The sequence below is a fragment of the Dermacentor andersoni genome, chromosome 5 (genome assembly GCF_023375885.2).
Source record: "Dermacentor andersoni chromosome 5, qqDerAnde1_hic_scaffold, whole genome shotgun sequence".
NCBI lineage: Eukaryota > Metazoa > Arthropoda > Arachnida > Ixodida > Ixodidae > Dermacentor > Dermacentor andersoni.
In genome coordinates this window covers 105,175,366-105,202,208 of record NC_092818.1, presented here as the reverse complement: position 1 = coordinate 105,202,208, position 26,843 = coordinate 105,175,366, and positions in this window count along the sequence as shown.

The window sequence follows — 26,843 nt, the reverse complement described above, 5'->3', positions numbered from 1 at the left end:
CACAGTCATACCGCTAAAATGGTTCCCATTTAGGAAGGGTCCATGGCGAAAGATTAAGATAAGTGCCCAAGAAGCGTGCACACACAGTCGTTGCAACTCTGCAGTAACAGGCACTACGCTCGCGCCGTTTGTTGAATATGCACACTAGATGGTTTGAAAAAAAGGTGCGATTACCGCGTAACGGCCGGTCAAGTGACTCACGGAAGTGGACAGCCAGTGTCGCCTAAAGCTAGAGGAGAATGCTTTTCAAGGCAGCTGTGGTTGGGCAGTGTATCTGCAGCTTCGCTTAACGCACGCTCTCGTAAATATTCTTGGAAGTGCACAGCAAGCCAGCGAGCCCTGGGCTACATCACAGCGCAATGGAAACAGATCTGCTTTGAAGAACAGTTGTGGCTTAGCACCTGTACAATTTACATTCGCCCTAGTGCTCCTGAGAAGATTTCTCTTCCATACATGCCTAATATCGTCGTTGAATGAACGATTATTATTGATATTATTTAGTTTGAAAGCATATATGGAACTGAAAGTGAGCAAAAGAAGAATGAAACAAGTTTGCGACAACCACCAAAGGGGCAAAGCGTCTAGTTATTCTTCACGAAGGATGGGACTGAGACAAAGAAATAAAAGATGTGAATGTGGAATCGGACAACTAAAAGAAAGAAGTAACAACTGGAACTGCTGTTTCCCAATTTAGGGCCGCTGGTTGCGACAGCAGTTTTAACGATTTCCTGTTTTCCATTTGCGTCACGCCCTTTGACAGCGGCGTCCGATCTGTTGTTTTCTCTCATGCCTATGTTCAATAGTGTTTCAGAGGGTCCATACAAACCCACTCGAGTCACGTCCTACTGTAATTAGTTTCCGAGGTCTACGCTTGGCTGTCCGCAGGAGTACAGCGTTACGAAGGCTTCGCACTAAAGAAAAGCTAAACGACTCACCACCGACCCGCCGCAGGACATGACTACCTACCTTTCGTCTTTGGCAGTTATCCGAAATGCAACGTCAAAGAAAAGGGGAGGCACGGAAAGGCTGGGATAGTAAATAGACCTTGTCCAGTTCCCTACCCTACACGTAAGGAGCACGAGTGAAAGAACGAGAAAGGTAAGACAACACTTTGATATATGCACATGTAATAGATGATATTCAGCGTTCATAATGTCGTGCACCACTGTCTCTCTCGTCAAGCTATGGTAGATTAGCTTGTGCTGCTTTTTTTTTCTTATGAATCTTAACGACAGGCTCCCACGACTATTTGCTTTGCAAAAAGGCCGGTCGTCAAGTCACGTTGAAAACTTCTGGTGTTACTTAAGCAACTTTTTTTTTTTAATTTGTGTGCTCTTTAACCAAGACTTTGAATAACGCTTGTGGCATATAGCACAACTCTACTCCTTGCTCTTGGTTATTCGAAGATGCCAGAAAAGCGTGTACAATAAATCAAAATGCATACTTGAATTTTAATATTAGTAGCAACTTTGAGATAAGCTGGCATCAAAATCGCAGTAAAATTTGAAATTTTTCTCTTTACTTTTTCAGCAATAGGCATTTTACACACTAAAGCACAAAAAAAAAACGGCATACTCCAACGGATATATAAAAAGTGATATAATCATGAGAACTCACTTGGGTTTAAATACCACGCAAGTTCGCCGGCTAGAATTAAAACATTGCAAGATGCGCCGTAAAGCAATATCTTCTAAACTTACATAGCCCAATTTTGGCAATTAGTTTATTGTTTAATGCAATATTGAGTGCAAATTATCTCCGTCATTTAAAGCAGTCCAGCTCAATGAGTAGAATTGTGCTATTGCTACAGGCAATGTTCCTTTTATATTTTGTTAACTTTAAGAAATACCATATTCATAGCGATGCTTCCCGCATATGACGTCTACAACATTTAAATATATACTGCTCAGTAATACCAAGTTTCTTTTCACGTTTAAGGCAAGGCCAGGACTTATTGGTATTTGGTCAACAAGATACATCATCACTTTTCGCAAATGTAAAATAAATACAAGACAAACACAAACATTGCAATGTTCAGCAGAAAACATTGACCTAAAAGTTCTACCGGAACATTCCGCACGACGGAATATCGAAGGAAGTCTTGGGGGGCTATTCTGTAATTGTCCGCCTAGGGGACATGTCCAGTTCGTCTGCTGCTGTAGTGCTGATTGGCTGAAGGCGTCTGTCTCCTTCTGACGCGTGCCCCAGCCGAGCCAATTAGAACTTTAGCAGCAGACAAAATGGACATGTCCACATGGTGGACACTTACAGAATACATCCACCTCCTGGTCGTCAGCAACGCCACTCAACTAAGACATCTTAGGTGCCCTTGCACAACGCAGTTGTGATGCCACTGATACCTATTTTATTTTTTCCTTAAGGGGTGACGTATTATGAAATCCTAATACCTTTTGTCAAGTAGCAACACTAGTGGATGTATAATTGTAACACATATAGCAGAATCCTAATGAAGTGTTTCGGTGGTTGTATCATACTTTAATCCTCAAGATTCGATACAACGCTGGCATTGTTGCGCGCGTATGATCAAACGCTGTAAATGATGTATGAATGCACCACTATCGCCAGGCATTACTTCACGGCCGTTATTTATGCAAGTTTATTGATAGCATGTTTACATCCCGCGTAATGGCAAGCTGGGTCCCGACATCATAGCGCAGAGGTCGGCACATATTTCAACAGGAGCCTTAGAGAGTCTACATATAAGCATAAAAGAAAAGGCATTTCTTAAGCGGTAAACACTAGAAATCTATATGTAGCATTTTTTCTGCGGCACGCTCGTCGCAGTCTTTCTGCGATATATAGCGTCATTTATCACCAAAAGGCAAACTTCATAAAGAGCGAGGAAGCAACGCAGTGTGATAAATGCCTATGGATGGGAGTGGAGAACATTGGCGGGACTTTTTCGCCTTTTTTTTACGTTGAAGTAAAGCCGCCTTTTCGTATAGGTTCAAAAAATAAATTTCTTAGCCCTCTACATTATCTGCACTTTTGCGTGTCAGAGGCTTTCTGCGGTGCTTCGGTTCTCAAGCGGTGCCTGCTGGCCCGTCATCATTGATTAGTTTGTTAATTTTAATTGATCTAATTTAACGTAAGCCATTGCGCTACTCCTCTGGTCCGTGGTAACTTCCTTGTACTAATGTCGAGGTCATATAGCTTTGCGAGGTAGTGTTCTAGCCCCGCTGCCTGATCAGCATCTTCCCGCTTTCCATTTTGGGCGTCACACACTGTTGAGGTTCTGGCATCTATTATTTGTGGCTCGAGCCCTCGTTTGCCTCCAGATCCGGCGCCTAGCCATTATTTTTTTACACCACAGAGTTCCTTTATGTCGTTCTAAATCCACGTACCCTTCACGATGCCGCTCGAGCTGATTGGGTTGTTCTCACATTTTAGCGCGACTAGTTGCACTCAGGTTAAATTTCTCGCGCCATGTTTGTTTTCGTATCGTCATCTGTGCGTTTTATTTACTCGCTAGTGTTTTATCAACCCAAGTGATTACGTCATACGCCTTGTTGTAAAATGTGCAACGAGAGGTGTTTTAGTAATCGCAGGGGCACACGCATCTTCTTTTCGGGCACTGACATTTGCAAAGACGTGCCACCATTACTTTCGCCTGACAACACAGCACGCAGATCATGCGCTCCTTCACGTGTTAAATCACGGAAGCAGTGTAAATGTGTACGCTACAATAGAACACAGCAGAGGCACTGCCTCAGATAATAATTTCCGGCCATCAGAAGTTGCGCATCTTCGATGAATGTTATCAGTTCCAGAGACTGCAGCGAAAGTGTCGGACGTCTCTCGTAAATATTACCTACCAGAAATAGATGAAATTTCCATGCCCACCTTCTACACGGCCTCTACGAGAGAGCAGAGGATGTTCAAATTCTCAAACTTCACTAGTTCTACGATGGCAGAGATTTACGCCATAATGTCTGCCGTCAGCTTCATGCCCTCACCACCACACCCGCTCAAATGGGTAATCCTGAGCGACGCCTAGGCGATATTCTTAATGCGATAACTCTCTACAATAACATTATGCAACACTCTAAAATGCAATAATGCCGCAGGAATGAACGAAGATGATCATGGTGGCAAGTGAGCGCTCAGCGAGTGCCTGCTTTGTAATCTTAACTGACCTTATACTTGGTGCGCAAGATCGATGAGCTGTGGTGTCCAATGGGCTATTTAGAACTTTGAGTAAAATATGGGTCATCTCCTTCGGACTGTTATTTACAATTTTTAAATATTATATCCTTCGTTTATGCCTTTTGTTTGAGCCCGCTTATCTTTTTTAAGCACTGTTACTGTAAGAGAAAAGGAGTATCAGGCATCACCCATGATGCGAACCTCTCCAGCACACACATTCATTAGAAAAAGTTTAGTTATAAGTCATAAGCTAAGTGAACACGCGTACACGTGTATCAAACTGCTTTCATTAGCTGAATTTCTCAAAGAATTATTATGAAACTTCACTTATCAGTCGCGCACGTGTTCAAGAACATACAGTTTGGCTCTATTTCATCACCGGGTAAAAGAACTACTCTGTTCTTGAAAACATCCAAGGAAGTCTTTTTTACAGCGAAGTTGTACATGGCTAGCCGATTCGTCCATCCGTCCATCTGTCGCATGTACTCCGAAATTGTCTCAGGCACAGCCCCATGTGCATGCGCGAAAACAGGAGAAGCGCGTGATTGGCTGCGCTAGTAGTGACGTCGTTGGTCTACGTCGCAGCCGAGCGCGCGAGCAGCAGTTTCTCTCTGGCAACGAAATAGGAGGGCCACGCGTCATACGCACGCCTGAGGAGCAGGATACTTTAGGTAAGCAACTCCACGAGCAGAACCGGGAACGAGCTCGTCTATGCAGTGCCGATGCTCTCCGGCTCCGGCACAAGAACAGGCTCGTGCAGCCGAGCGCAAGCAGCTACCTGCGTACCGAGGATCCGGCAGCCTACCAAGCCGTCGTTTAATGAACCGCCGGGATTGACCGAGTGACAAACACCGGGCCGCACTTTTCAGCTCCGCTAGAATGCTGCATTGCAAACAACATTAATTGGTGTTTTTAAGAGTGCTCTACAACTTTTTACTATTAGTGTTCCTACAGAGGTGCTCCACGTATATTTCTTCTAGACTGCTCTGTTATCATGGTCGTTTTTACATACTTAATGGAACGTGCACATAAACCCAGCACCGCGCATTCCTGGCAACAGTGACGTGTTCCAGAACATTCCAATTATTTTTGTCGAATAATTATGTTGTTCATCTGATTTGCGTAAGTATGAGCCGCAATAACATTGCTAATCGCTACAATAGTGGCCAAGGGGGCTTCCACGAATATGTCGTTTCATGAACAACTGGAATGGTGAGAGGCCTGCTTGGTCTGCTTCCGAAAATGGTACGCTGTAGCCCATGCCGCCGTCAAGAAAGGACGCAGCCACAAAATCCGCCTGTCTCAGATATAATTCCGTACTCCCAAACTAGAGCACGGCAACCTTACAGCAGGAGTTTCGCGAAATGAAACAAGTTTAGTGCCAAACACTAGCGGAATACCGCTATTTCAGTGCTTCTTTACTTTGTGAACTTGTGTTAGTATAAACATAAAATTTCTTTTATTTCTTTTTATCGCAGATGAAAGACAGGTCATATGGGAATTCTGAAAAACAAATCACGATGTAGGAGCAAACGACAGTCTATTACGCACACCTGCTGGCTATTCATGACGCACACGGGATTTCAAAGCGCTTGAAAGTGCGAGAAATAACAAAACAAACTTCTTGCACTCTGGTTTTGACGACGCCAGACTGGACTGGAAAGCGTGTCGGTTTTAATAGATGGAGTTCAGGAAAACGAAGACTGTTATATCCTTATTATTCTCTCATCTTTTTAGGATTTCACTCAGTAGATATTACTTTATTTGCTCTCTCATCTTACGGCAAGCAGCTCTGAGGAGTAGTTTCACAGTTTCTCGGAAAAGGGCACAAACAATACAGAATGACACAAGCAAAACCGACAAAGAAGTGCGAACTACCGTTAGTTTCTGCCACCGCTTCAAGAACCAGCCTTGTTAAAAGTGCCCCGGATATATGGACGGCTCCCTCGAGAAGACCTTAGTCCACTTGGAGTCATTCTCTCTGTCGCCTCCACAACTGCCCCTTTTTGCCTTTTGCTCGCCATTGCGAATTCAGGCTTGCGTATGTTTCATTCTTTATTCTCTGCTTCAGTTCTTAATGCTCTGTTTCTTTTTTTTATTTAGACCATGTTTTCTTTAAAAGTATGCCCTCGCCCTATTTTTCAGGAAACCCTTTTGTCGTGACAACTTTAAAGCCCGTTTTTCACAATTCCAGTTTTTTTCGTGCCTCACCCTTCCTTTTTCCTGCTCTTCTAGTGCAGGTTCTTCGAACGACTGTCGCCAGAAACGCCTCCCGGGTCACGTTCTTAACCTCACTTTGGTCGTTTCACACCTTCTGTCTTCATAAAGCGGTTCAGACCATGCCCAGCGAAAACTGAGGCAGCTAAATGGTCTCTTCCAGGGAGAGTTCTTTCTTCGGAGTAAGCTTCTTTTCTCTCTTTACATGTTATGGCGACACCGGTTGGAAGTTAATAATGTGCTGCTCCTCAAGCAAATGTACCAATAGTGTTCAATAGTGATTAAATACGGGATTCATTTACCATATCCTCAACATTGGTAACCTCTTCAATAGCGATGTAACTATGTGATCATAGCCAAGAGAAGTAGCATCCTGGTGAAAAGCTTTCAAGAAGAGGATTTGAAGGCAAGGGAAAACTAAACACAAATGATGTTTGGAGAAAAGTGACAGGTGACGCAGAAGCACGAAGGTAGGTGACATTTTATTTACGAAAGTGTGACACTGGGCCGAAATATTCATCAATAATAACTAAATCGTTCATAGTGTTGTATAATACAGGGCTAACGCTTTCAAGCACCCTTCACCGCACCGTCCTTTCTCTGTCATCTAATGGAGGAATCGTCGATACCCATAAAATGTCAGTTGTCAATTTCACAACCGAGAATGACCGCTCACAATTTCTTAGGTGCAGTAATTACTCAAGTCACATTACCAGGACGATCGTATTGTTTCCTGGGAACTGTTTCTCCACAACGAATGCCTATTTCCTTTCGCGTCATCTGCCCTTCATTTATTCATTTATTTGTTTCTTTCTGTACAGGAACAGAAAAAGGAGCAACAGCAAAAGGCTTAGTAGCCTGACGAAAGCCTTTGCTCCAAATATAGGGCGGCACGCAGGACAGCATGCCCACTTCGAGGGAAAAAATAAACACAAACGTGAACATATTTTAACAAAGGAGAAATAAAATAGCTTGAAAAAAAAAATATTTTCAGACGTTTGTACTTGTTCCGTAAACGTGAAAATTATGAAAGGCATGCAATTTAAAGATACACATACTTTTACAATATGGCACTTGTTTGTGATGAATCACTTCAGAGAACAAGTTATAGTTGCTCAACACATGTAACTGAACAAAAAAAAAAACATTATACATGAAGCAGACAAGAAAATAAAGAAGCTATATGTAAATATAGAGTCTCGTAATGCTTTCGTGTCAGACATTTTCAAAGAAAGCATGCTCATCTAGAAAAGGGTTCCCGATAATTCCATGCTCTGACAGTACTGGCTAGCAAACTTTGATGCGAGCCACGTTTTTGTGCGAACATGATTGTCCATCATGACTGCCATAATTCCCAGAGTGAATATCGGAGTGCGTAATGAAATCGACAGTATATTAAGACCTAAAGCAAAATTAAGAAGTTTTGCTATGCTACACAATATATACTATGCTCACTGAGTTATAACTGTTAACGTAGTTGGTCGCTCTATTTTTTTGTGTGTTAGGAACTACTTGCAGACAGGAGTGCGAATTATTGTGCCTTGAAAAATTTCCTTTTTTTTTTCACGAGCACGAACACTGTATACGACGTCCCAGCACCTTTTATGGAGCACGTAATTAAATTGCAAAGGCCCACGTAGCGTTTTATCAAGTCTTTGATGAGATATTAGCATGAGTCAAAATCAATTTTACTGAAGGTTAACGAATAACAAATATTGCCAGAAGGAAAAGGCAGTACGCCTCAGAGTAAACTAACCGTCAAGAAATTGTTAAGCAGCTTACTAGAATAAGAAGCGCGTAAAAATATGAAACAGAATTTAAAGCACAATGATATGTTAAAGCGACTAAGGTACAATGGCGACGGACGCTGGGTAGCGGTATGCGAGAAAGCGCTCCAGGCAACAGAGCTGCGGAGGGAGGTTTAATCTTGTCTCTGGCCTTTAATCTTCGAGTTGCGCCGTGCCAATCTGTCATGCATCGATCGGCTGCTTCGAAGTCCTCCACAGGCTTAGGGAAAAAAGGAACAGCGGGAAAAAATTGCCAAGTTTTATTCGTTTCCTGAACTAATTGCCATGTGACGGCAGTTGCTCATTTATTCCAATAGGAAAGAGAGCGCTGCGCCGTTGAAGACCCCCTTGTGAAATCAAAGGGTAAATTTTTGTATCGGGAATTTCTGGCCTTCGTGCACGTCTTTCTTTTCTATGTGCTTACTTAGAACGTAACAAGAGAAGCTCATGTAAGTAAAGGTCATCACTGTACTTTTCCTGCGCTGGACTTCTTTCACTATGTCGAACACACAAGAGCCGCATCATTTCAACTGTGTCTCGGGATTAGAACGAACACCATGCTCGCAGCAACAACAGTTCATTGGTTGCACGAAAAGGCTCAAACGCGGTGCATTCGATAAACATATCGAGTTTTTATGACAGCTTACCATGCATTACTGAGTGGCTCAATATTACTATGATCTGGCAGCGAGAGGGTTTATCTCGCGAAACATAAATATAGTTTTATTCTTTGTTTTCTAACTCTTGCTTGTCTCCGTGCTTTCAGTTTTGATTGGTTATAAACTTTTTTTAATGCAATCAGCAAAGCTATGAGAGAAAGAGAGAGAAAAAACAAGAAGAAGCTTGGGAGTGAGAACCATATTTTTAAACGGCTCTCATTACCGGTATACTAAGCAGAGAAGCTGATAATTAGATTTTTTTTCTCCAAGGCAATCAACTGTTTCCTAGTTAAAGTCGTTCACTTTTTTCTTTTACTTCATTTGCTTTATCAGTACATGGCAAGGCATGGTGCATGTATATGCATGTATGGCGAGCGACCCGTGAGTTAGAATGGCACTGAAAGTGCACTTATTTTCATAATGCGATTAAGCTCATCTGTGCCACCGCATTAGGCAAGGGATTTGCAATGCGTTATTCGGGGTTGCGAATAACGCTGTAATAAGTAGAATTAAAACTGCCGATTCACTGAGGGGATGGCTTCAAAGCCTGTGAGAATGGGTGAAAATAAGACCACGCTCAACAGCTCAGAAATGCAGTCAAGACCGACCTCCGGGAGAGAAGAATGCCATACGAGGTATCATTCTGGCCATTACTGCAGGCCGTTTCATCTTCTGTGCTGGCCTTGGCTTCTGTGACAGAATAACTTCAAATATTTACTATAGTCGGGAAATTCCACAAGTTTCATGCGCAATAATTCTTACCAACTTGACGGCAGCGGAGGCTGATAATGGTTCATTTGCTTGATTCACCAGCACTGTTGTATCGCTTCTTTCAGTTTACTGTGAAGTGAAACGTTAGGACGACATCGAAATATCCTCCTCTTTATTGGTTAATCAGCCATAGGTGCGACATGCAAACAACATCATCTTTATTGCTAAAGCAGGCATAGGTACGACTCCAGAGCATGAAGGAATCAAGGCCCGTGCCCGAAGACGAAGGTGGGTTTTGTAGGCTAGGCCACTGGAAGCGATATTCGGAGATTGGCAATGCACTGGAATCAGATAGGTATTGCTTGCTGTCTATGGTGTCTGCGCAGAATGTGCCGGGCATTGCGTCCTTGTATGCCAATATATTCAAGAGGCAATTCGTCGATGTAATGCACGGTGGCATTGTCCACTGAGCTTGTCGATTGCCTGGACTATTCGCAACGTAGAAAGGCCCGGCTTAAATTCTGCCAGCGCTTTCCTGAGTCTGGTTAAACCACTGTTGTTTATTTCTGTCCACCAATGTAAGTGCCAGTCTCAGCTTGCTTTTAAGCAAATACTGTCGCGAGTTCATTAGTGCCTGGCCTCAATTCGGTTATTAAATCATACACGATAAAGTGAATCATAAAAGCTAAATAGTCAATATGTTTTGATCAGCCACCCGGAATTTTGATTTCTTATGCAGGTTGGTTTCTGCCTCTGTGAGAATTGTACCTAAAAATGCTGAACAGTGCTCTCACAGGAAACTTTCTATAAAATTTGGGCTGTTTGATTTCTGAACCAAAGTAGGTCACCGCAGAAGCCATGGCCGCTGAGTGTCATAGGAACAGTGAAAGTTGTCACAAACTGGTTTGCCAATTTGGGGCACGGAAATGCACGTTGCCCATTAAATAATGTTAGAGTTGGAAATAATAGATAAGAAGGAGAGAAGATACACTCCAGATATTCTCCTGGCGACTTCCTTTAAAATTATGCCAATCCCACGCACCAAGGGAATCAGTATAAGCAAAGCTTTGGTGAGCCAGCAAACCAAATGTCCGCATCTTGACAAATACGTTCAGCTCATTTCGGCGACGAACGCATCCCGTAACCGTCAGCTCGTGCAGGCGGTGTTGAAATAGGCCACAGCACCACCATGAACTACAGCATATAAACCTTGAGATACCACAAAGCTATCAGCATGTGCGTCAGCATATGCATTTGAAAGAGTTGATGTTCAACGATAATCGCGTCGTACAACTCGGTTAGACGAGAGCGGGTGTCCATTGCGGAGAAAATCAGCGTACAAACCCGGGCAACCGAGTCAAAGAGATCAATTCATTTTATGCAAGAAATTATGCGCTTGAAGGACTGTATTTGTTAGAGTAAGATAATTCATGTAGGGTTTGTGCTTTGCTGTGCAATTCCGTACAGAACAGTGCCAGTGGCTGGCACATCTGACTGGGAAGCACTGATGCCTATTTACGTACACCGACTCGCTATATGTGTGCTGTCAGGTGTGGGGCTGTGTAGGGTGATGACGTAATTTTCGTGGTACGGAAGTCTGCGGCAGACCACCAGTAAAATTGATTTAACTGGCCTGAGCATGCCAGCTCAGGCCGACATCTCTGCTTTTCCTCTAATAAATACCTCCCATCTCTCTTTCTCTACCACCCTATAACAGATGTTTCATACTTTCTTTTATTGCAGTAACAATATGCTTTGGTTCCGCTTGAAGAACTTCTAGTAGGTGGCCGGCCATCAGTCGTTGAACCCTCGTTAATCGAAAGCCAGCTTTTCCACATAGCTTCTTCATAGATGTAGTGGTGGTCATGTTTAGTGTGTTATCACGCATGAAGAAGTATTACGCACTTCGTTTAATACCGGTCGCAGAAGCCGTGTTGCAGCCCGTAAACAATTGATTTTTTTAACTTTTTGGTTCTATCTTACTTTGAAAAAATTCTACACTGCACTCACTTATTTCCCTTGAATTCAATTATCAATTAATAATATCGGGTACACTGCAGTGCAAAGTTCAAAGACGGTCTCGTGCGGCAATGCTGAGATCAGTTCACCGAAAGTCGTCGATGGCCTCATGGTGAAACCCATATACGAACGGGATGCTAGTGTCACTGAGGATGAAGGGCAAGCAGAAAGCAAGTTTCAAGGTGTTGTTCTTCTGGCGCATAAAAATCGATCAAGAATCTCGGCGCCAATTGCTCATCGCTACGCGGAGCTGCGTCATTCAAAAGCAGTGGGCTTTGTGGTTGGCATTTCAGCTGTTGCTCAGAAAACACTTAATCAAGAATTAATATTGAATATGTTCAAGGCCTTCGATAAAAGACTAATGCAGGTATTTTGTCAATCATTCCAAGCATTTTTTCTCTTCCACACACAGCTCTCAAAACTCCTGAGCCCCGTCATACAAAGTAAACTTCTCTCCTTCGCTTTCCTGCCAAGCCATTTCTCATAACGGCATAAGTATGGTTTAGTTTATTATGAATATGATTTCTCAATAATGCTTTATGTCTTTTCAACCAACGGAACGCATTTTTCCCGCTCAAATTTTTCACTGTGATCGACTTTCGCAAACAGTACAGCTTCGTTTGTACCGTGCGGGCCCAACAAGACACTCCCCCACATTTTCTCATGATTTCTTCTTCCTTTTCCCTTATGGCTGTCACCGCACGCCCGTATGAAAAACGTTCCCTCAACGACTGCTAGTAAGGTCCGGGGCACCCGAAGCAGTCTTTGCGCTTAGCAGCTGTATTTGGCAATGTGATTCATGAGGTGGTAAGCTGCTGGCAGCGGCAGACGTGCACTGCTTTGATGTACCTCCCATAATTTGTTCTGCCTACGCTGACGGCCTACAAATAGTTTTTTTAGGCTCGGCCTACCAGTCCCCACGTGGGAGCGGCCCGCAGCTCTGCCCTAGGGCAAAGCTTCTCAGGACCTTGTCATTAAAGTTCTTTGTCTGTCTGTCTGTCTGTTCTATTTTGCGGTCACATTATCATGAACGCTCAAACTGGCGAAATGCCTCAACGACAACCTGCACATAATATTTCTCAACCTCAGTTCCGGTTTTCAAGGGGAGTACGGTAGCGCGATTCAAAGACGGGACAAAAGAAGACACAAAGGGACACACACAGCGCTAACTTCCAACACTGTTTATTATTGAAAACCAGGTCGTACTTATACACTCAGACAGCATGAGTCACAGCCACGTGAACAGGTTAAGAATCAGAGCGATACATTTTGTGATATGTTAGGCCATGCGCAAAAATTTCAGTTCTTTTTCAGAGAGCCACTGGTGGTTTGCTGATACATGACTCCCCTAGGGCATCAATCTGCTCGGCTTCTATTATAAGCCTAGTGAGTTCGCACTTATTTCTACCGGTAATGATTGTTGATTCGAAGATCATTATCAATGATCATCAAATCATCGGTAATGATTGATAATTATCATTATCAATCATTGCCGGTAGAAATAAGTGCGAACTCACTAAGCTTATAATAGAAGCCGAGCAGATTGATGCCCCAGTGGAGTCATGTATCAGCAAACCATCAGTGGCTCTCTCTGAAAAAGAACTGAAATTTTTGCGCATGGTCTAACATATCACAAAATGTACCGCTCTGATTGTTAATCTGTTCACGTGGCTGTGACTCATGTTGTCTGAGTGTATAAGTACGACCTGGTTTTCAGTAATAAACAGTGTTGGAAGTTAGCGCTGTGTGTGTCCCTTTGTGTCTTCTTTTGTCCCGTCTTTGAATCGCGCTACCGTACTCCCCTTGAAGATGCATTACCAAAAACCCCACATTGCAACCCTCGTGAACTCAGTTCCGGCACAGATTTTAGTGTTACGAGCAATGAATGAAGGGTAAAAAAGCCATAGGCTTGCTAGGCACTCATATCGGGCTGGAATGCTGCCCTATTTATGGTTAAAGACGACATAAAAAAACTGCCTTTCTGTGGAATCTTATTACTGCTCCAAATATAAAAACGCCTTTCTCATGCCACTATTCATAAGCCGCTGCGGCAGCTTAGTGGCTATAGCGTTGAGCTGCTTAACTTTACAGTCGCGGTTTCAATCCCTTCCACAGCACCCCCTGTTCGATTAGGGCAAATTACAAAAACGCTCCTGTACTGATGCATGTTTAAGCATCCGTTAAGGAAAACGATGTGGTTAAAATAACCCGAACGTCCTCTACTACGGTCTGCCTCATAATGAGATCGCGAGTTTGGCAAGCAAAACACAAGACTTGAATATTTTAACATTATTTCATGTTGTCTTTGTTAAAAATCTCACACTTTACTGTTTTTCGGGGCTACATGCAGCACTGGACGAGATTGTCACCAGTAGTACTCAACGAGCACTTGCAAAATATAGCAAGGATCTGTAACTTCTACAGTAAAAAAATAATTTTAAGGCGCGTTTTAGTTGCAGATATTTGTAGACATCTTATTTCGCGATCAGTTACTAGAGAAGTTTTGGGCCACGGTGCCGTCATAGTATACCACACTGATGCGAAAATATTTCATCCACTCAACGCTCGCGCGAAGCTATATACAAAGAAAACCTGCGTAGATTTCTCAGAAAGAAAACATTGCAGTTTGAAGAAATATTCGTCCTATTCTGAGGATTGAACCCGAAAACTGCAGCACTATTCGATTTCTGAACCGAGCTAGCTCACTGCAGAAGCTGCCGCTAAGTTCCATAGTAACAGTAAAAGTAGGCACAAGTAGGGTTGGAAGTATATGCCATTGCAATTGTGTATTTCCCTTGGAAGAAGACTACACCTCTATAGCGAGGACCAGGAGGCAAAAGATTACTTATTTAGGTGAAGAAGTGTACGGTAGTGATTTGCTCATTGAACGCGGCTCAAGAACGCAATTACACACCGCGAACGAGAAGCTGACCAGATGGTTTTTGAACAGTTGCTACACAGTGCCCCCTGTTCAGCGATGGACGAGAATCTTAGGAATGTAGGATGCGTTATTAAGTCTTATTTAAATGGGTATAGACGCAATTTGACGCGTTCGAGTATTGACGCGCGAGCAAGGAGAGCTTATAAGTTGGCGCATGCAGTGTGAAAAAACGATAACCAAAGCCGGTCAACCTGTGACACGTTCGTCAGTTTCTGAACATCATTCAGCGCTTCAGTCGTCTTGAAACATGAGCTCCCGTGAGAAATGGCAAGTCAAAAGCGTCAGGGTTGTGTATGGGTTCAGTAGCTGCGTTGTTAAGGCTTTTACAATATCACTGAGATGGGTAGAACGTGGTTCGCGGGCCAATGCAACTCTGTGTATTTCGCACCATTTTATTTATTTAAATTAGGCGTTTTTGACATGTTTGAGAGTTTCTGTAGGACAAAGTATTCTTCAATTATTTCAAACCACGTGCTTCCACGAACGCAGCGCGTGCCGCCTGAAGGTATACCAATTCAAGACAGTGATAACAGTGAGCCACCTGTGTGTTACTATAGTCTTCTCTCGATATAAAGAACTAATCTCTAGAAGACGAATCGAGATAACACCCAAACATTGCTGCCGAAATTGGAAAAGATGAATGTCAGCGCAAGTCTAAAGACCAATTTCACCGAGAAGTTCGCTCACTATACACGAGATCGTGCCTCCGCCGTGCCTAGCCATTTCATGCCTGAATAGTGCACCCATTGCCTCCTGAACGTTCAAACTCTCTATTACGGCGGTGGTGTTTCGATATGGGTGGAACGCTAACGTTCTCCTGTACTTTGATTTTAGTGTATGTAAAAGAACATTAGTTCGTCAAAATAAATTCAGGGCCGCGCATCGTAACGTCGCTCATAACCCGCTGTGCAGCTTGAGGACGCTAAACCGCACATTTCTGCAATTTGGTAAATGCGCTTTACGCGTACATAGCTGGATAAGGCGCGTTCCTGGTTTGTTGATTGATAGCTTTGGCCTTCTGGCATTGATCTTTGTACCGAAAGCTCATGACCTTACAGCTTTTTGTGTTGACAATGGAGAAGCATGAAGAAAAGGTGTTCCACTCGTTATAATGACATTATGCTAGCTCTGCTTCTAGTATCTGCTCTCTTAGCTTTTCTTTCTCCTTGTTTGCTTGCGCCACTGCTTTGGAATAAAACACCGGAACATCGCCCCACTCAAAACAAATTTTGCTGCAACAGACCAATTTTGCGATAATTTTGGATGAAAAGCAAGAAAAAGACAGAGAGAAAGGCAAAGACAGGGAGTTTAGCCAGAGGTTATCTCCGGTTGGCTACCCTGTACCAGGGAGGGGCAAAGGGATGTGATAGGTGAGTAAACTAAGAATGGAAAAAAAAGAAAAAAAAAGTGGAAAACACACACACACAAGCGCGCGCGCGCACACGCACGCACGCACGCACGCACGCACGCACAAACGAACACCTACAGATAATGCAGAACTGTTTCTGTGAGCCCTATCACGCAGCCTGCGAAGGCGTTTTTAGTGTTAAACAGTGTCAGATTGCGCCACAAATTTAGTAGACAGTCTTTACCACCTGCAAATATTAGCTTCGTGGTCTCCATCAACCTCCAGTTTTGTTCACTAACTTCACTGAGACTCACAGTCACGCATTAGAAAGGAGTGAGCCCTTTAGAGAGTAGACCGACCAATGAGTGGTGTACATATGTTGGGTAAGATCGTTAACAGGTGACCGTTTTGTCGTGACGCACAACGTAAAAGAGGGACGAAAGATATGTTTTTCCTTTAGCCTACTACAAAACTGGAATACATGGGTGTTCTAAGCTCGGAACACAGTATAAACAAATCTGTAGCAGTAGGCACGTTCACGAAGGATTAGCTAGAAGAAACGATGTATTGACATCACACCCAAAAACGTTACTGAACCAAGAACAAGACAAAATGTGGGTTCTAAGCTATAAGCCATATAAATAATAATGTACATGAGCCAGTAGTCCTAATTTAATAGAGCGGTTCGAACTGTATAGAACTGCGTCTTATAAAAAAATTCATTGCGCTGCCTTCCAGTACGCACACCGCACGGTACGGCGCGCCGAATTTCTCCGAAGTGTAAGCAGCTCGCTAAGATGAATATGCAACATTCACATCTCCTTTAAAGCTTTGATTAAGCTTCTCTTTTCCTTCACCTACTCATTCGGCGACAATTTAAACCGCAGTTTGCTGCGGCGCACCGCCGTCATCTGCTGATCTCATAAGCAGAGGCAGCTGAGGCCTGCTGAGGTAGGCCATGGACTTGTAGCCCCGTGATGAAATATAGACACTTCACTTTGTGTGACGAAAGGCTTTTGCGAACACCCCTAATTTGAGTATTATTAACTATTCGTTGGAGTCTACAAGAATAGAAATCGCTTAATTTATGTAAGCGATAAAAAATTTTCTCCTTCCATAGTGACACTTATACCTTCTGTGAGAAGCGGCCTTCGGAGTTCGATGTAACCTGTTATTTCAGGTAATATTGTACAGCCAAGCTGTGAAGCGCTACTTTCCCCAGGATCGTGTCCGTGTGTTAACAGAAAAATGTGAGCACGCTTAAGCTTCGCCTTCATGAGTGAAACGCGACAGCGTTCCCGTCGACCGCCAAGGGGTGTAAGACAATGCGCTACGGCGCAGCGATCACTTACGAGGCGCCCCGCATCGGACTTTGCACCCACCAATCACGCGGTGAGCATCGGGCAACAGCGTTCGGCGCGGCAACGAAACGTGCGCCTGAGCAAGCGGAACGAACCAAAGAACTCGGTGTCTCGGAGGGGGAAACCATCTACGCCAGCCAAACGTCGTGATCGGCACGGGCAGAGAGATATATAGATAGTGATCTAAAGAAAGGAAGGACGCTTGATTCTGCAACCCGTGAGAGAGGACGGCGAAGCGTCGTCAGAGGAGAGGGAGTCGGGGCCGGGACGTGCCTCGCACTGGTCCCCGCACAGCCCCAATGCGCGCGTGGCGCGCCACCTGTCGGGGCAGCGCCGTACATTGAGAGGAGGGGGTCCTCTGTGTTTGCCGCAAGATGGCTCTGCGTGTGCGGAAAGTGCAGAAGAAATGTAGCGGAAACGTACTTCGCTAATCGTGTAACTGCAACTTCTGTAAGTTACATGTTCTTAATTACCGATATACACCGCAGTATAACTTTCTACGACTCGTTTCTAAGGCAACACCGCTTTCACTAGAGGCGCTTTTGTACCGCTTTTAAGCATCAAGCTCGTAGCTGAGTAGTAGCGTCTCCGCCTCACACTCCGGAGACCCTGGTTCGATTCCCAAACAGCCAATGTTGCAAGTTGTTTTTATCTATGAATTGCCTGCCGGGATTTTTCGCTCACGGCCAACGCCGCGGACGCCAACACCGACGACACCGGCTTCTCTGCGACAGGAGCTCCTTAACGCTGTCGCGTTAAAACTATCATAATCACGACCGGTTCCGACGTCTTCGTCTTCTTCCGCAGCTATCTTGTTCGCGCTCTTCGGCGCTACCGTGAGAACGCGCTCGTGCCAGTGCTGCCGCGTTCGTTATCGTCATTATTTACTTAAATAAATGAAAACCACAAAGACGTAATCTTACAGGGAAGCTGTTAAGTGCTAGTTCCCCTAGGATTGTGTCCGCGTTTAGACACAAAACTCGCCATACGTGGTCCATTCCCGATGATAGTGCCGACGCACGGCGGAGGTGCAGTTCGTCATTAAGGGGCCTACATACACAGCTTCGCTGGTCATCCTTCTGCACAGAGTGGAAGGGTACTGGGTTTTTTTGCTGCTGATTTGTGCTCATGCTGGTTACCGTAAGCATGTGAATGGCTCTGACAATTTGTATAGAATTTCCTTGAAATAATCACGTATATACTGTATTTATGGCAGGGGATCAACGGTAAAATGTTATGACCCACGCATTTTTACACAAAAGTTGTGACACAAGTTTATACTTGCACAAGTTGATATGCTTGCTTGTGAAGTGTATATACAAAATATATTATTATAATTATTGTATACTGTCATCTGAAAACGCTGAAAACTTCACGTTAGTAGTCGGACGAATTTTGCTCTTGAAAGACCACAGCGTTACTTATAATGTGGCCTACAATGGAAATAATTAATTAAAAAATCAGCGCCCAAGCAATCCGTACAGAAAGTTAACCAGCAAACCTGAAACGTGTGGCCCCAGTGTTTATTACTGAGTTCATCCCGATGGTTCATTAAACGACGGCTGGGCAGGCTGCCGGATCCTCGGAACGCAATTTCTGCTTGCGCTCCACAGCACGAGCCTGTTCTTGTACCTGGGCTGCAGCATGGGCACCGCGTAGACGAGCTCGTTCGGGGTTCTGCTCGCTGCGTTGCTGATCGAAAGCTGCCTAGTCTTCAGGAGTACGCATGGCGCGTGGCCTATCCATTTCGAAGCTGGAGAGACGCTGCTGCACGCCCGCTCGGCTGCAACGGAGAGCATTGACGTCACTACTGGCGCAGCCAATCGCGCACCTTTTCCTCCTTTATTTTTTAGCGTACGCGCATAAGGTTGCTCCGCAAGAGTTTTCGGCCTACATGCGACAGGCGGACGGGCAGACGAATCGGCTAGCGATGTACAGCTTCACTGTAAAAATTTTTAGTGCTTATGCTTATCGGTCACACTATAACCAGCGTATTAAGAATGACGTACCCGATGGAGTTTGCACCGATATATATATATATATATATATATATATATATATATATATATATATATATATATATATATATATTAATATTCGTATCAATCGTTGCATCAGAAACCGCTATTACGGTGACCTTAGCGTCTATACCGCACACCGATATTTTGCGCCTGTATCTCTTCCAATCTTGCAAAGAACAAAAGGGAGCGCCTGTCGCCTAAACCGAACAAACTTCGCTGTTTACCATTCTTCCTCGCCACACCAGCTAAGCACAGCTTTCTTGGCAGTGCTACAGAATATCTTCTTTTATCTGATATGGGTTCCACGGGCCATTACGGCCCGAAACGGATAACCCAGCATTTCAAGGTTCAGAAACAATTTACGATTGACCATTGAGAGTGGCACTGGTGCAAAGGCACCAAGCCCTAAAAGCAAAATATATGAAATTCCTCAGTAAGCGTTACGAAAAACAAAGGCCAGTGGAGTGGGCCGGACGCGCTAAAGGGTTGCAAGGCACGCCAACGCGGGGTGGAGCAGATCCAAACCAGAACTTACGGTGCCATAAACACGGTTCCCCGCACAATAGAGTCCGGAGGGGCGGTACCCTCGGGCCATACGCTGAATGAGAGCGTTGGCCGGAGTCGCGCGGTGTCTAAATATATGACCCCATTGTGACCAAGCTGTAACCGACTACAGTTCGAGCTCTCCTACTGGAAGCGCCGCAGTGCGCACAGAGAACGCAAACAGCGCCAATAAATGGAAAGAAGCAGGTTCCGCAGCGCGTAGTGGCGGTGCGACGAAAGCCGAGCGCCGTTAAAAGGGAGGCGTGCCGAGAGCTTCGATGCGAAGCAAACCGAACCTGTTTACTTAGGCTACACCTACCAGCGCAGCTCCCCACGAGTCCTCGTAGCCGTGGGGTCTAGGAGCCAAGACGTGGGAGCGAAGTATGTTTCCGCGAGACAACCCTAACCAGACTTTCCCACTTTTCACTTGCCTGTCCAAGCAATTTTTTGTAGACTCTAGTCGGCAGGAATCCAAGGGAAAATACGCTCTGGCCAACACTTTCCTCCCTTTAGACTGTGTATATGGCGAATGCGTTTTAAGCGATTTTTGAAAATATGCGTTCATGATGTGAGCTTTTCGGAAATTTCATCGCCTACTTGAGCCGACAATATTTTTTTAACCTGAGCGAATGAAAAAGACAATACAAAAAAAATAATATTTTGCTCAAGTAATCTGTATACGGCGGTGACTAATACACCGCGCCTTCTACATAGCAGATAATCGTCAGTATAACCCATGCATGGTAGTGTGAAATACGGGCTGCATCTTGAAACTGTACAACGTATAATCCAACGATATGCACTGCCTCTTACCAGATATAATATACAGATCCATTTGACGCAGGCATCTTGGCTAACATGTTCAGTATTTTCGCGGTAGCTGCCGCACTTATCAACTGCTTCAGGAACACGTTTGGAAGGAAATGCTTCATTGCATTCTGCTGGACCTAGCACACTTACTCATTCCGTGTTTGGGTGCGTGCCTAGGTTACCAAAAAACTCCTTTTAATGCGGAAATATTACTATTAATAATCTTGTACAAAGCGTATACGCGAAATAAACCTCGTAACCTACAGTGTGTGCCTATATGTATATATCTCGGCGAGAGACCGATGCATTCATTGGCCCTGACAAGGGAGAACTGGTCGTAGGGCCCTCGAGAACGTTTTGCTACTCATTGAGATACTCTTCCGTGGTGCACTAATCCAGGAAAATGCCTTGCCATGCATGTTGATGGCAAAGTCGGCTGGGAAATGCGCACGTAAAACTGTCTGTTTGCCCCATAAGAATCAGAATTCAGAATCAGAATTTTTTATTAGAAGTTGGGTCAAATTACAAGTATTTAGTCAATAGAAGGAGGTCCCATTGTCTAAGACTCTATCGGGACCTCCTATGCAAGAACAGTTATGGTAGCTAACATCTCAAAGCAACAGCAGCACATCACAAGGTAGTACTCAAGCAACAAGACAAGAACGGTAACAGAACAAATACAGAATTGATTGCAAATAATAACAAGGTTTAGCATATCTCATGGTAGAAGGAAAAACTGTGTGGGAAGAAAATACCAACATTTTATTTACAACAACAAAAGAAAAAAAGAAAAATAAGAAAAAAGCGAAAAAAGCGAATAAAAGCCGAATACGGTAAACGTTCTCGTTAACCTGTCAATAATAAATGCATTTTTAGTTCCCTTTTAAATTGTGATAAAGATCTTGCGTTTTTCATTTCGAACGGAAGAGCGTTCCATATCGGTATGAGAATGAATTCTACGATCTGTTTACCATAGTTAGTGCAGATTCTTGGTAAAAGAAAATTACTATTCAACGCAAATCTGGTGGTACTATGTATCATCAGGATAGATGGTGAAAAGGCGATCGATGGTACCTCAATCTACCAAATGTATGACAAATCTGTAGAAGAAAATAGCTAGGCTGTATGCAGTGAGTGCAGAAATGGTAAGGATGTTATTATCGTGTAGTAGGGAATTGGCATTAGAAAAGCGTGGACTGCAATTATTCTCGGTTCTGAACTGTCTGGAGAGACGAAATCTGAGTATTATAGCTGTTTCCCCAACATATTATGCCATAAGTAAAGTGAGAGTGGACAAAAGAGTGGTAAAGTGGGAGTAATGTGGCACGTGTGAAGTAAGGGCGCGTTTTAAATAATTAGGCTTAACCGTAAGCAATTTTATTCTTTAAGTGAGCAATATGATTTTGATATTTCAAATTATGAACATGAACTTTGAGGAAGGCGGTGAGGACCATAAGTGATAGGTGGAATGGATGGTATGTTTCGCTGATATGAAGGGAATAAAACAGATTTAGTCTTAGTTGCATTAATAGATAACATGTTAACATTAAACCATCTAAGGATATGTTCTAAGCCAGCATTTAGCTTATTAACGAGAGATGAGATATTTTTATGACAGGTGATTATAGTGCCGTCATCTGCGTACATAATGCATTTTGTGGAGGAAGGACAATTAGGTACAGGTGCTCCCAGAATAATTCGGAACGCTGGACGCGCAGCTGCTCGTCGGCGGAGCGCGCCGGCGGATAAATACAGGCAAGATTTGCGCGTGCGCGGTCTCCCTAGCGAGCAAGTTTCGCTCCCTAGTGCATCTAGATTGGCGTTGCCTTGCTCCAAGAAGGTAGCGCTAGGTGCCCTTTAGCATTGTGCAGTGGGGGCTGGGCGAATGAATGTCTGTAGCACAGCATGCATGCGCCTTTATCTACAAATAAAGGCTCCTGCATTCCTTGCAGCGCATTCTCGCCATGGTCTGCATCCCGTCTGGGAGATAGCAATGCTTTGCGTGATTACGTGCTAGTGGGGCGGCTTGGCTACAACGGCAACGCTGCCTTATTTTTCCACCGTGTTAGCCTGTCCTGCGAAGTATTAGCTCTTAGTAAAATATCTCCCTATCCGTGTTACTACTAGCTTCGCAATACGAGGACAATTTCCACTATTACATGACTCCTCTTAACGGGTGTGTCTGCGATAATGGCAATAAGAGAGTTCACAAAATGAAATAACGCGGCACATTCATCAAGGCCAATTTCACGGACAGGAAGTCACTGCATTCAAAGGTCACTCTAATGAACTCTTCACGACTCTACTCATTTATTGACGCACCCCGTTACGTGGTTCGTATATATTGCGCCCCAATCAATCACGGAATCTGGACCATTGGTAGCGAGTATCCTTACGTATTGATCGCGAGTCGGCGTTTGTTGGCGAAGATAGTCATTTTCTTTTGCTCAGAGGAAATATACAATGATAATCCAGGGTAGGCTGTGTGAGCTGAATGCAAAAAAGTAGTAAGGAGAACATAGTAAATCTAAATAATAGGAAGAAGACGGGATTTATTTTTTCCACAGTAAAAAAAAAATTGATACGTAACTGTTTCGTCTAAAGTGATTGGCGTGTTCCACTATCAATATCTCGCGAATGCGCCGTCCACGCGAAGCGCAGCTTGCACGCGGCGTGGAATTGACTCGTAGAGCGCATCGGCGAAGTCCCTCCTCTCACCAAGGCGCTTCCACTCGCGCGTTATGGCGAGCCAGAGCTCGTCGGCACTGGCCCCTCCCAGATTCAGCTTGGATAAGCTTTCTTTCATCGTGCCCCACACGTTCTCCATAATATTGAAGTCTGCACCTTTCGGAGGCCAGTCAAGAACGCGAACCCCACGTTCTTGAAGAAGCTTTTCCACAGCTCTGGCGGTGTGCACCGGGCTCAGGTCTTGCTGGAACAAGTAGCAGCCATCTTTAAATGGCCCGTCCAGAGCGTAGGGCAATAGGTGGTAGTCCAGAATGTCGCAGTAAGCTTCAGCTGTGAACGATGGGGACAGTCGGATTAGCGGACCGAGGCCCTCTTTGCTAATTGCTCCCCAAACGTTGACAGTACAGCAGCCGCTGCTGTGGATCTCAGAAACATACCCAGGCTCGTATCTGCACGAAAAGAAGGGAATAGCTAATGGTCTTTTCAGATGAAATACCTTTTGCGCGCCCGAAGAATTTGTGCTTAAAAGATCAGAAAGAAAATGAAAATACCTGCAGTTATATGGTCTCCATACGCGGCGCTCTTGGTCCCATCTAGATGAAAATGTCGATTCATCTGAAAATATTACTTCCTTCCATTCTGCAGTCGTCCAGCGCTCATATGCCCTGCAAAACTCAAGGCGCCGGCGTTTTTGGTGATCCGTAAGGTGCGGCTTTTGTGCCGCGACAAATCCACGAAGACCAGCCTCTCGCATGCGCCTTCTAATTGTTTCCTCACTGGCTTGCAGGTTGAGGGCTGTCTTGATCTGGCGGGCGCTCTGAAAAGGATCAGCAACGGCTGCAGCAACAATAAGAAGATCGGACTCTTCCGATGTGCATCGGTGTCGTCCCGATCGTGCTGCATCTTTGAGTCGGTCATCATCATCCCTGTATGCTTGGATTAATCGGTTGACCGCACTTATAGACTTTCCTGTGAGGCGGCATATCTCACGTTGAGGTATACCTTGTGAACTGAGCTTAATTATATTTCTCCGCACATTCATCGGCGCTCTTTTCGGCATGTTGCCTCGATTGGAATAGGGCGGAATTCGCGTAACTGTCGTTGTTTAAATATGTTCGTATCCCTTTATCAATCGAGCCGCCGATATCATCACGGTTGCATCAGACGAAAACGCCGCCCTTTGCCAGCGCTAGTCACGGTAACCTACCATAAATATTTTTAGCAAATGATAAATACGGCCCACACGAAAAATGAAAAAAAAAGGGCCAAGCACGCGACCATGCAGACACGAGCGCTTATGCTCCAACTCGAGTGCATGCGCAGACACAGCTTGTCACAGACACCACCGGCCCAACCCCCCTTGACAAAACGTTAAGGGGCACCTAGGGCTACCGTTCTGGAGCAAAGCAACACAAACTAGATGCACTAGGGAGCCAACCTTGCTCGCTAGGGAGACCGCGCACGCGCAGACCATGGTACTACTTCTTCCACGGGTGCGCTCCGCCGGCGAGCGGCCGCGTGTGTGGCGTTCCGAATTATTCTGGGAGCGCCTGTACATCTTTAATACAAACCAAAGACACAAGTGGCCCAGGATAGAGCCCTGGGGCACACCAATGTTAGTAATTTGCTGTCGGGAGTAAGCATTGGAAGTAGAAACAACTTGAACTCTGATATATAAGCAGCTTTTAGTAGTGAAAGAGGAGGCACGCAAATGTCAATTGCTTTGACCTGAGAGAATAGGATATTATGACTTATACTATCAAATGCTTGCATTAGATCGATAGAAGCTGAGGCGGCGAGAAATCCTTCGTCGATTAATTTTTTTAGTTGGTCAGTAAGATCATTGAGTGCCAGCTCTGTGGAATATCCATGGCGGAATCCTAACTGCCATGAAGGGATGATATTACATTTAGAAATGTATTTCGTTAGCCGTATTTCAATTAGTTTCTCAATAACTTTCCCACAGAATTGTACAATGCAAATAGGTCTGTAGTGAACTATCGACTTTTTTTAAAGCTTGAATGATTTTGCCACGCTTAAGTTCAGAAGGGAATAAACGAGTCGTATTTGAATAATAAATTAACAATAAATGAAAGTATGTCTGAAATTAGGTGCACAATTAATTTAATGTTAGCAGGGTGGACCTCATCAATGCCAGCGCTTGTCACCTTTAGATTATTTATAACACCAGATATTTCTTTTGGCGTTGTAGTAAATAAAAAGAATCAATGAGGTAGACGGTTCATGCTGATGATCGGTGTAGGAGTAGGTAAGTTGTTAAGAAAGAAAAAGACTACTAAAAGCGTCAGCTATATCGGCCGGGGGATAGAGATCTACTTCATCATTTAAAATTCTGGATACTTGGTTTAGCCGTGTGTTCCTGTTTAAGAAGGAGTTGACAATCTCCCTTTTTTGTGTTATTAGCCGACTGTAAAATTCCTTGCGCGAAAACAATCGTTTAGTTGATTTTAGTTTACAGTTAATAGTGTTCCAGAAGTTTTTATATCGGGCACGTAAGTTTATGTTAAACGGTTGAAGATATAACTTATATCCGTTTTCCGATATAAGTTATCCCGTCAGCGCAATGCTGTTGTTTACTGCTGCGACATCCATGGATTGTGAGAAAATGCCGCAGTATTTTACATTTCTTTTTGCAGGTGAACTGTCGTGAGTATGATATAAACGGGAAAAAAATGTGGAAAGGGCTTTCAGTGGGTCGTTTAGTGATTTAATTTCAGACCATTTTGTATTAGCAACATAAGTTATGAAGACGACTTTGTCCACAGCATCTTTATTAGGTGAATGTGGGCAAGGTCGCACGTTAGCGAGAGAGAGAGAGAGAGAGAGAGAGGCAAAAGAAAGATAGGGAGGTTAACCAGAGAGTATCTCCGGTTGGCTACCCTGTACTGGGGGAGGGGCTAGGGGATTCGATTGGTGAAAGAGAGAAGCATTTTAAAAAATTAAGGAAAAGATAAAGAAAAACTACACACACACGCACGTACACACAAACTGTTTCTGTGGGCACTGTTACGCAGCCCGCAAAGGCGTTCCTAGTGTTATGCAGTGTCACCGTACAAACCTGCATCACACAGTGAAGTCACAATCTGTTAGAAAGTCCAGTGTCTTTTAAATACCGCAGCAGTGCCTTCAGCCCGATCACGCTGATGTTCACGTAGGCCAGTTTCCAAGGATCTTGTTTTCTGTCATTGGGCGCTTGTCCAATTTGTCTACGGTGGCTGAGAGGACTGCTCTTTGCGGGTTGAAATGAGAGCACTGACAAAGAAGCTGCGCGATTGTTTCATTGCACCCGCAGAAGTCACAAAGTGGGCGTTTGGACATTCCGATAAGAAAAGAGTACGCATTTGAAATTGCTACTCCAAGCTATAGACGAACTAGAAGGGTGCAGTCGCGTCGTGGGAGCTCGGGCGGAATACGGAGTTGTAAATTAGGGTCCAAGGTATGAAGGCGTGCACTTGTGAAATTGGATGAATTTAAAATGACAGCGTAAGAGCAGGGGGCAATTATCAGGGATGCCGATGTACAAAACTTTTGCCTCTGGTGAATGAAGCAG